We start from the raw sequence: 8,916 nt of genomic DNA, 5'->3' as shown, positions 1-8,916 counted from the left end.
CTTGCTAAAGCATTAAAAACGTGTAGACTAATCTTTACATCTTATGGGAGTTACTGGTGAACTAGCAAAAATTTTAACATTTTGTGAATTTTTGTTAATCTCTACATTGGGTATAATGGTTTTTGCTTAAATTAGAATGTACTTATTTGTGTTTAATTTTTCTAAACTTGGAGCTAATTTGTAGAATTCATTTATTTGCTTTTACTCAGCACTCTACAAATTCTTTGTAAAATGTTACAGTGTCTCTTTCACCTTGGGACACCAAATATTCCACAGATTGCCCCTTAGTTTAAGGGACCTTACTCTTTTCTTTTACATGTATATATGTATATATGTGTAAGCAGGTGTTGGTGGGTTAATGGGACTAAATAAGACAGTTATTTTTGAAGAGCAAGACTTAGTAAAATAATTAAAGATCAAAGATTCTCATGACTGGAAAAGATTTGATTACCTTCAATGAGCCCAATGAAGTAGAGGCCAAATCTCCTGTGGATACTACCAAAATGAAGTCATGTGGCTAACTCGTTGATTGTAAGAGACCACATTAAAGGCTTCTGAATTGTTTCAAAAGCATTATATAAATTTAATGCCCCCACCCCAATTCCTGCTGCTTATAAAAATACAGTGTTAGTGTCTGACTACAGAAGTCATACATGAGGAGTTTATATTTTCATTCTTTACTTTATTTATTTAATTTTTTTGAGATGAAGTCTCACTCTGTTGCCCAAGCTGGAGTGCAGTGGCACAATCATGGCTCACTGCAACCTCCACCTCCCACACTCTCATTTTTATAGAGTTTTCCTGACTGTTCTCATTGCATATACTTCTTGATTAAATTTAAGATAATGTTGCCAGGTTTTTAAAAATCTTGGGAGTTTGGTTGGAAGTACTTTATAGATATAGAATACTTTAGAAACATTTAGCATATTTAAAATATTGATTCTTCCTATCCAACCACATTATGTTTTCCCATTTATTCAATTTTTGTTATTTGTTATTATATTAATTTATGATTAATTTGATATATTTTAAATGTTCACATTTGAACATTTCTTACATTGTATTCTCTAATTTTTGTTTATATACAGGCAAGCTAATGTTTCTTTCTTTCTCTCTTTTTTTTTTTTTTGAGACGGAGTCTCGCTCTGTCGCCCAGGCTGGAGTGCAGTGGCGCGATCTCGGCTCACTGCAAGCTCCGCCTCCCGGGTTCACGCCATTTTCCTGCCTCACCCTCCCGAGTAGCTGGGACTACAGGCGCCCGCCACCATGCCCGGCTAATTTTTTTGTATTTTTAGTAGAGACGAGGTTTCACCCTGTTAGCCAGAATGATCTCGATCTCCTGACCTCGTGATCCGCCTGCCTCAGCCTCCCAAAGTACTGGGATTAAGGCTTGAGCCACTGTGCCTGGCCTTTTTACATAATTTTTTATCAGTGGACACCTTACTGAACTATAGTACACTTTAGCTTTTTAAAAAAGCTGCTTCTGTTTTCCAGGTATGCAATTATATAATCCTATAGTAATTTTTGTGACTGTCTTTTTAATATCTATATTTCTTCATTAATTTTAGTTTTCTTTCTAATTACTTACAAGGCTAGGACCTCAGAACAATGTTAAGTAGTAGTTGTGACTGCAGGCATTATTTCTAGTCCTGGCTTTACAAGCAGTATTCCTAGCTTTTCACCATTAAGAATGACATTGGCTAGCAAACTTAAATACATATTGTTTAATCATTTTATTCCTATTCTAGTGAATTCATTTAATGAAATTGGAAATGAAAACTAACCATCGTCTTAAACTTTTCAAAATACATATAGATTATTATACAGTTTTTCTCTTTTTGAGTTAAATTAAATTAATAAGTTTCCTGGTATTCGATAAACCATGTATTCCTAGAATGAAGTATTTTATTGTTATCACATACTGTGTATATAGCTTTGTATTCCAGTAGTTGCAATTTCAGATTTTGACATCAATTTTCATGTCTGGCCTGGAACTTTATAACAACTTATATTGCTCATTTAAAAATCCACTGTTGCTTCTCTCCAGTTTATTTATATTTTCCAATTTCTTCAGTTAGCTGCTTAATTTACATGTTTTTGTTCTTTTAATGGCTGCTTATAGAAGCACCTTTGTCAATTCAGAGGATTGTGATTCTTTTTCCAGTTGATTAGAGCCAAGTGACCTCTAAATATGCATACAGTGCATCAGTGAATAGGGTTTATGTACACAAACACATCATCAATACATAAGACATTCCAAGTATCACATAACTGTGCAGCCGTGCCCCATCCTTTTCTTCCTGGTGTTTTGGTGCAGCCACCAAAATCTGATAGGTATGCCAGTTATGGGAGTAGGCGCAGTTATAGCAAGGCATGATGCTGACTTATCTCACTGTATTTCCTTCTGCTTAATCTTCTGTAGACTTGCTGTGCAACTTAACATCACTGCCACCCAGAAGCTCTTATGGCTAGTCAGATGCCAAAGCTGGAAGCCTTTATACATATCTCTACTGCCTTTTCAAATGGTAACCTGAAGCACATCGATGAAGTTGTTTATCCGTGCCCTGTGGAGCCAAAAAAAAAAAAAAAATCGTCGATTCCCTTGAGTAATTGGTCAAATAAAGGGATCAAGGTGTGAGTAGAATGTTGCTCTCTCTGATTCTTTGTAGCTATCTATTAATGAGATGATGAAGAGAAACACTTTTGAAGCAAAATGCTTTGAAACGGTGCTAGCCTTAGCTACCTTGTCCCTGTTACCTCTTTCATTCCCTGGTGGGGAATATACTGCTGAAAGAGAAGGGGGATAGAAAATTCTTAAAGAAACATTTTGCTAAATTGTATAGGATTGCATGAGGTACTTGGGAGTACTATACGAAGAAGTGGTTTCTCACTTCTTAATGAACTTAGCATTGTCACTAGATAAAGCAAGTACAATGTATAGTATAAAAGTTCAGAAGAAACATTTTTGATTCTGACATGAGTTTGACATAGCTCCACAACTAACTAGCTGTGTGACTTTGAGAAAGTCCCTTGGCCTCTCTGAACCCCAGGTCCTTCATTTGTAAAATGGGCCCATTTGATTGTTGTGAGGTTGAATAAAGTCATATAAAACACTTATTGCAGTGCTAGGGAGTGTTTATTATCAGTTAATCAAATGATTAGTAAGGAAGAACTAACGAAGAATAAGAATTGCTCCAAGATCTGGCAGAAGTTCTCTTGACTTCTTTGGCTGAGACACCCTTTCCTTACTGTCCTATTATGCAAGAGAAATAGTGTCTAGGATTCTTCTCTTCTTGCCAACCAGCAGAAACCACTTTCATCCTAGGACACAGCTTGGGTCTCAGGATAAGTTTGTTTTCTGTTTCTTTATTCTGCTCCATTTCACTAAGTTTACTTTGCTTTTTGTTCTATTTTTTTTAAACTCGACATAAAAAGTATTATACCAGAAAAATGGACTCTTTCACAGTAAATTTATTACATTATAATTTTCTACAATACTATATTTACATTTAATATATACTCTTTAAAAAGTTTTAGCTTAATTAAGAGTTCATTCCCTTCAGGGAAAACATTTTTATCTCCTCCAGCTCTGAGAATAGATATTTTTGTCTGTCATATAAAAATGTCCAGGACAAAGAAGAATGAAAGTGATCTAAAGGACCTGGAGGTTACTTAAAGTTGCTAATAAATGGAGGTTTGCTACATTGATACAGAGAAACATTTTAGAGTGCAGAATTTATCAGGATAGTGGGAGAAAAGGCAGGTGTACTCTGAGGCCCAATGTCAAGGCAATAAACTATGTTTAAAGCCTCAGAGCATTTTCAGGATAGAATTGACTGCTGTCAGTTATCCTCTTATGGTGTTGTCTCTTGGCAAATGTGATGCTTCCATATTTGATGTACCCAGGAGAGGGGCAGACCCTTTTGTTTCCAGACTGTTTCCTGGGACTGTCTCCACTGCTGATCTCTCTAACACCTGACAGGTCGTAGTGCAATTTGAGGCAGCAAAAGAGTCTGAGAGTTCATCAGAGAAAATAAGTAAGAGTTCACTCCTAATGAAGGGCTTCTCTATGTACTCCATACCACCATCTCCAGACACTAAATACCCATGGGTTTCAAAGAAGAATAAACTCACCTCCCAGAGGAAGAGTTGATTTATCTTCAGGCATTCAACACTTTCCACACTCCCTCAAGTATACGTCAGCCAGACAAGGCTCGAAATTGCTACATGATATATGAACAAACTGCAATTGACATTTTTACAAAATTTTTAATGTTCATCTGTCATTTACTGCTCTCCAAGGATAACAATTATTTAAGCAACTAATTAGAAATAGGTATGAAATTATTTTATCTCAACAGATACATTTTGCATGCAATTAAGGAACAAAGTTTTTTAAAAAAAAAAAACAGAGAAAAAGTCATACTTATGATTTGTTAATTCAAAATTAATTAGGACATCCAGGAGCACCTGTGGAGCCTCATTTCTCTCAGCCCTCCCCTTACCTTCATGCTGCAGTCACAAGGAAGTAAGGCCTCCTCTCCTCACACTCTGCCTGCCTTTGCGCTCAAAGCTGTCTGTTCCTAGAGCCTATTTCCCCTTCTGCTTCACCTGGTTAATTCTTACTCAGACATCAAGGCTCCCTGTGAAGCTCTCTTGCTTAGGCAATCTTCCCAAGTGCCCCATAGTACCCAGCGCTCAGCTTTATTATTGCTTGTAACACAGGTCATTCTGAATGTCTGGTTGCTTATCTACATTTTCCTTTAGACAATGACCGTCTCAATGGAAGAGAATATTTCTTGCTCCTCTTTGCATCTTCAGCTAGGGACTCAATGCTTGCTTGCTGAGTGAAAAGTTTTTGGTGGAACTAGATGATTGTTGTTCATACTGTTCTGACTGGTTTTTTTGCTTGTTTTGACTGAAACAAGAATAGATGACAGAATTCCACAACAAGCTAATATTTGGGGATGCAGAAGTCTTATGTACAAAATATCTATTTATATCCCCACATCTTACCCATTTCTGATTGTTCATCTTTTTCTTGTTAAAGTTTGAATGAAACCTATATGTGAAGCTTTGAAAAGCACTTTAAATAAAGCCCAGCAACCCCTCTCCACCTATACCATCATCTATGACTATTTCTTTTTTTTTTAAAACCAACTTTGTGATTTTTATTGATGAGTGACAACTTTATACTCCTAGATATCACTAACCTATGTACAATTAGGGATGCAGCATTAGAGAAGAAAAGACAGCAGAATTAAACAGAGCAGACTGAAGGAGAGATCTCCATTATTTGTCCATTTTTCATTATGTGTACACAGAAGCATGAATGCAATTTGAAATCTTTTTAATGGCAGTAAAGTTACAATCATCCATCAATGTAGACTAACATTTTAACTCCAAATATTTGATCTGCAATGTCTATGTAAGCAGTTTCCCTCAGCACAATTACTAATTTTTTTCCTGTTAGGAACCAGCAACTTATTTTTTATGTTTATTTTTCTTTTGAAGTAAGAACTAGTTCTTCTTCGATAACTGGCTCATTTTTATCATTTATCAAAAACTAAAGGGTAGGGAAGAAAAATGTGATGGATTAAAACATTTCTTTTTTAAGGAAAGATAAAATTCATTTTCACAAATTTACAAGTGTCGCTGCTGCAGGATTTATTCTACTAAGCAATGAGACTGGGGATCAAATCCACTTTCTTATCTCAGGAATCAGCATTATTTCAGAAATATGGGTTTTTGTGTATTTTTTAAAATCAAGCGACAGTCTGTTTCAACCAAATGATTTTGATTTCAAAGTTAGAGTCAACAGAAGCTATGTTGTGCACGAACCCCAAGGCATCTCCTTTTCATTCTAGCCCATTTTTGCAAAGGGCGAAAGAGTTTCTCTCTAAAGAGCCACTAAAGAGAGGCGGGAAGTGAGTGTGAGGTGGTGTCCTACAAAGCGGACACTGGGCGCACACACAGCGCACACAGGGTTTACAGTAGGTCCGCTCGGCGGTAATACAGGAGATGGGCTGTGCGTTCAGCAGTTGGTTTCACCACCTGGTACTGGTTGATCACCTTGACTGTCTGGTCATCGATGCGCAGCCAGCCATTCAGACCGATCTGGAAGACGTCTCTAGTGTAATGGCCGCCCGTCGCACTGTTGCCGTGATGGTAGACCACTGCAAAGAGCCGATAGGTTCTGTGGCATTTAAAATTCTTATTTTTAACCCCTGGAGAAAGCAGTTCTTTGCTAATTTCCAAGTCCACAGGATATTCAATATTTTCGATAAGCTTCTGGCACCACCAGTCTTCTCATAAACGAATCGTTTCAGGTGCAGCACGAGGACAGGAGGGAGTTTTTCCAGAGTCACTCTTCGACTTATCTCAACTTCTTCTTCGGTTTTTGTGGTAAAACCTTGGACAGATTCTCTTGCCACCAAGCTCTCCAGTGCATCCTGGACTGTGCGTATTTTGTCAGACTGGATATCCAACTGCAACGTGAAAAATGGCTACAAAGTGGCAGATTCTTTTGCACTCTGCTGGTAAACCACAGACCTGATGTGGCCACCAAAAATGCGGTGATTGGAGTCTGAACAAAATCCGCCTGGCGGGTGACGGAAGTCTTGTTCCGGGGGCCCACTTGTTCCCATTCATCCTCGCTTCCTTCGCCTTGTTCTTCTTGCTCTTCTTCATTGACTGAGTGGTTTTTGGGGCCATTGGAAATCGCACGTTTTTCATTATTTGGTGAGAGAAGCTTCTTTAGGTTCAACATTTCCTCATGAAGTCCATTTAGAATGAAGCCGAAGTATTCCTCAGCATCTTCTTGTCGATCCTTTTCAGACAGTCTTGACTTGTTAACTGTCAGGAGTCTAAATATACGTGGGCTCAAAGGCAGCTCCAGGGCGAATATCCCTCACGATTTTATCTCCAAGAGCTTGTCCGGGTTTTGGAGGTACTGGCATATTAGTAAATTCATTCATTAGCCAAACAAAGCTGTCTATCTTGGGTGTTGACGTACAAGGCCTTTGCACTTTGGAATACAGAGGAATGAACTTCATCAGGTGGTACATCGGCGGGAAAGCAACCAATGCCTGGCTACAGGATCCCCTGAAACTGGAACAAGCCCTTCTTTGACTTCAACTTGCTTTTCAGAAACCAGGGGAGATATGGCGGGAGGGGAATACTTAGTTTCCACATAGGCCACCGGCGAGGAGGAAGAGGGCTTAGAATCGTGAAGGAGACTGGCCCAGGACCTGGGCTGGCTGACAGGAAGGATGCCTGATGCAGAGCCCGTGCCGTCAGCAGGAGGTGATGGACTCTCGGGTTTGGCTGGGTCCAAGTCTATGCTTTCCGTGGTGTGCAACTCCACGCCGTTGGTAGCTGTGCCCTCACCCGAGGATTCGAGTATTTGTCCATTAGCAACTCCAAGGTTTTCAGTAGTATCAGTACCAACGCAGGGCTGAGCCCCAGCTGTCTTGACAGGGTGTCTCTGCCAGCCCCTGCAGGGAAGCAGGACTGACCAAAATCAGCCCCGGGACCCCCCTCCTGCTGCCCTGCAGTCCCGGTGTCACTGCCGAGTGCTCCGGGGAAAGGACTGTCAGGCACAGTGTCACTGACAGAGTCCGTGGAGTTCTGGGGGCTGTCAAAAGTCCTGGGCGTAACTGACGGGGGCATGTCACCCATAAATTCTGCATCCTCTGCACTGACACTGTTCGGGACTGCTGAGTTGGCATGGCCATTGACCAGGGCTTCTGTGGAAATACTATCATCGCCACCATCTTTCAAACAGCTGTAATATCCAGGTGGCTGCTTTTTCTTCTTTTTACGCTCCCTTTGTCCAAGACCACCTGAGACACCATCATTTTCCAAAACTTCCGCCTCCACATTAGAACTTCCATCCAAAGCAAGGGCACAGCCTGGTACTGGCAGTCGATGGAGCCGTAGCTTGCTTCTTTAGTGATACCATCAGGGGTTGTTTTGGAAGCTGTACAACCGAGAATAAATTCAGGGGCCTGAGGGTTCAGTGTGCTTGAAATACTGTAGCTGGGGGTTCTCAGCAAACTGTCACTGGGTTCAATGACTTCATTGACACCAAACTCAATTCTCCGATATTCTTGTCCATCAGGTAGTTTATCCCCAGCTTGTGTGCCACACAGAACTGTTCCACTGCATGGAGGAAGCTCAATTGAAGATCGAGGAGTCACAAAGAACTGATTGAATTCATCAGGACTAAAATCTCCAAAAATATACTGCGGGCTGTGGAGGGCCATGGCTGCCAGTTTCAATGGGACTCGGCGCTCCTCAGGCTGCTCACGCTGCTTCCCCCGCCGCCGCCATCTTCTCCCCCGCACATACACCCATCTATGACTATTTCAATAACTCCTATAACAGATGGAATTTTTGCAAGTTTTAGAATAACAAATAACATTAAAAATCGTTATGAATAAACATTAATTTACCTAAATGCGGGTTTAGTTTTTTGCTTTAAGAAAATACTTTTTCTTTGATGAGTTCTCTATTTAGTAATTGGCCTGTGTTAAAAAAGAATTATTTTCAAAGGTTTGTAGGTTTCTATTTCCCCTGGGAGTTTGTTTTTCTTTCAGTGAAACAGAGAAATACCTAGGGAACAGTTTTTTTTTTTTTTTAAACAGTAACTTCAAGGGGTCTAGCAGCTGTCATTTGCTCTTAGTATTTCAGCTGTTCTTAAGGAACCAGGAGTTAGATATCAAGATAATCTAGAAGCTGTACTCTGGGCATTGTGATCTCAAAAAAATAGCCATGACAATGTAAAAGGAAACTTAATTTTTCCAGAAAATCTGTTGAATGGGAATTCCAGTTCTGGAAGATAAAGAAGGATTTGCATTTTTGGCCAGGACCTTTCTGATGGCTTGGGCAGCAGTGATACTGCTCAGTGCTGTT

The 8,916-nt window shown here is 39.7% G+C and overlaps 1 long non-coding RNA gene and 1 pseudogene across 1 annotated transcript; both read right to left on the bottom strand.

Moving 5' to 3' along the window:
- Window positions 1-1,568: 1,568 nt before the first annotated feature.
- On the bottom strand, window positions 1,569-4,921 carry LOC104001946 (uncharacterized). The gene is made up of 3 exons (XR_673951.5): window positions 4,506-4,921; window positions 4,135-4,243; window positions 1,569-2,564 (listed from the first exon to the last, which is right to left on the bottom strand). It is a non-coding gene; the product is annotated as an uncharacterized LOC104001946 (long non-coding RNA).
- A 514-nt stretch (window positions 4,922-5,435) lies between these two features.
- LOC104001961 (ubiquitin carboxyl-terminal hydrolase 10-like) lies at window positions 5,436-8,346 on the bottom strand (annotated as a pseudogene).
- Between the last annotated feature and the right edge of the window lie 570 nt (window positions 8,347-8,916).

Source organism: Pan troglodytes, chromosome 15, assembly GCF_028858775.2.
Source record: "Pan troglodytes isolate AG18354 chromosome 15, NHGRI_mPanTro3-v2.0_pri, whole genome shotgun sequence".
NCBI classification, from domain to species: Eukaryota; Metazoa; Chordata; class Mammalia; order Primates; family Hominidae; genus Pan; species Pan troglodytes.
This window is presented reverse-complemented; position numbering and strand designations above follow the sequence as displayed.